The sequence below is a fragment of the Panthera leo genome, chromosome E1 (assembly GCF_018350215.1).
Source record: "Panthera leo isolate Ple1 chromosome E1, P.leo_Ple1_pat1.1, whole genome shotgun sequence".
Lineage (NCBI taxonomy): Eukaryota > Metazoa > Chordata > Mammalia > Carnivora > Felidae > Panthera > Panthera leo.
This window is the reverse complement of record NC_056692.1, coordinates 23,408,997-23,411,332: the sequence shown is the minus strand read 5'-3', so window position 1 is coordinate 23,411,332 and position 2,336 is coordinate 23,408,997. Positions and strand designations below refer to the sequence as shown.

The window sequence follows — 2,336 nt, the reverse complement described above, 5'->3', positions numbered from 1 at the left end:
TCCTGGGGAGAGGGGAACCCGAGGGCCTGAGGACCCAACTGCACATCCAAGTGGTTTGAACTCTGAGCCTCTTGTAGTCCTGATGAACAATTTCACTTTCCTCAAGTTTGTAACAGTTGGAACTTCAACAGCTGTGGGTTTATGCACTTTGGGACCAGTCAACACGGTGCAGAGTTCAAAGTGCTAAGAGACAAGAGATCAAAATGGCTTCCAGAGGAAAGACAGAGACAAGTAAATTAAAGCAGCATTTAGAGAACTAAATTGGAAGAAGAAATTTGAACAGACTAATGCAGCAATTACAGGCTCTGGAGGAATGCAGAGAGGAATGTGATAGAGATGAATATGAAGAAACCAAAGAGGAAACTCTGGAAAACTAAGTGAATTTAATGATTCAATGGAGAAAATTAAAAAGTCTGAAAATATGACTTTGATAGATGAGCTAAGTGGAAAGCAACTGCTAAGTGGAAAGCACCTGGAAGGCAGCTATCAGCCAGGCCTTTAAAACTCTGGAGGTTTTCAGGGGTGTCTGGGTGGCTCAGTTGGTTAAGCCTAGGACTTTGGCTCAGGTCACGGTCTCAAAGTTCTCAAGTTCGAGCCCTGCATCAGGCTCTCTGCTGTCAGTGCAAAGCCCACTTCAGATCCTCTGTCCCCCCCTCTCTCTGCCCTTCTCCTGCTTGCTCACACTCTCTCTTTCAAAAATAAATAAACATTAAAAAAAACAAAACAAAACCTTGGAGGTCATCAGATTATTTGCAAAGAAACAACCAGGACAGGGGCACCTGGGTGACTTAGTCAGTTAAGCGTCTGACTTCAGCTCAGGTCATAATCTTGCAGTTCATGGGTTTGAGCCTTGCATCGGGCTCTGTGCTGATGCCTCAGAGCCTGGAGCCTGCTTCAGATTCTGTGTCTCCCTCTCTCTCTCCTCTGTCTCCCTCTCTCTCAAAAATTAAATAAACACTAAAAGAGAAAGAAAGAAAAAGAAAGAAAGAAAGAAAGAAAGAAAGAACAAAAAAGAACGAATGAACCAGGGCACCTTCAGACAAGGTGAGCAGGGATGGATGGAGATCTCATGGCAGGAAAGTTGGAAAGAGGCCTGTACACTCAAGACAAAGTGGAGATACTAGCTGCTCTCAGGAAACTTAGGGAGAAGCTGACTGCAGATGATGAGGCTTCTTGTCAGCACATGCAGGTGCTACACTCAGCCAGTTTGAGAAAGTCTCTACAGACCTTGGCTTTGGAGACAAAGTTCTTGCACTGGCAAGCTCTGAGTTTGAAAAAACGAAAACATGACATGGTGTGGAACCTTGGGACATTGATCACATTCTTATTATTCTAGGGATTTTGAATCATTGCAAAGAAATCACGAGATTCTTGAATGCATTGATAACCTAAGAAAAGGTGACAGAAAAACATACTTGTGGCTCCTGGTTATACCCTTCATCATTGTGCTTTGTGTAGGGCTGCCTACCTGAGTGATCCTAGACTTTTGGAGATGAGGGACCCATTAGACCTTATTCATTATGTCTTGTGTGTTTGAGAGAGAGTACAGAAAAAAGTTTCTCTGTTTTTATTAAGCCTTCGTGTTTTTTTTTTAATGTTTATTTTTACTTTTGAGAGAGAGAGAGAGAGAGAGAGCAAGTGGGGGAGGGGCAGAAAGAGAGGGAGACACAGAATCTGAAGCAGGTTCCAGGCTCTGAGCTGTCAGCACAGAGCCCAACATGAGGTTCAAACCCACGAGCCATCAGATTGTGACCTGAGCTGAAGGCAGACACTTAACCAACTAAGCCACCCAGGCACCCACAAGCCTCCTTGTTTTTAAGTGCTGAGAGTAAATGAAAAGATGTGAACTAAAAAGCAAAAAAACAAAAAAACAAAAAAAACACAAAAAACAAAAAAAAACCAAAAAAAGTGCTGGTAATGAGGTGATAATACTTCTACTATCACAGCTTGCCAGATACTATTCTAAATATTGTTCATATATTAATTTATTTAATCTCACAGCAACCCTGCATAGTAGACCCTATTATTAGACTCAATTTACAATCGACAAAACCAAGGTTCTCAAACTTTCTTGATTAACTGTGGTCTTCAAGTCTCAGTAATTTTTTCATGACAACTCACACCAAAGGAAATACCTAGTAATTCCACTTGTTAAGTTGTTAGATCCAAATATCTTAACACATATTTATGATTTCACAACTGAGTAGCCATTAAAATACATACAAATTGAAAGAGCGAATAGTATTCTTATTTCATTAAAAATTTTTTAATGTTTATTTATTTTGAGAGAGAGAGACAGAACGTGAGCAGGGGAGGGACAGAGAGATATGGAGACA

At 41.0% G+C, this 2,336-nt stretch overlaps 1 pseudogene; it reads left to right on the top strand.

Moving 5' to 3' along the window:
* Nucleotides 1-203: 203 nt before the first annotated feature.
* LOC122206662 lies at nt 204-1,316 on the top strand (annotated as a pseudogene).
* Nucleotides 1,317-2,336: the final 1,020 nt, after the last annotated feature.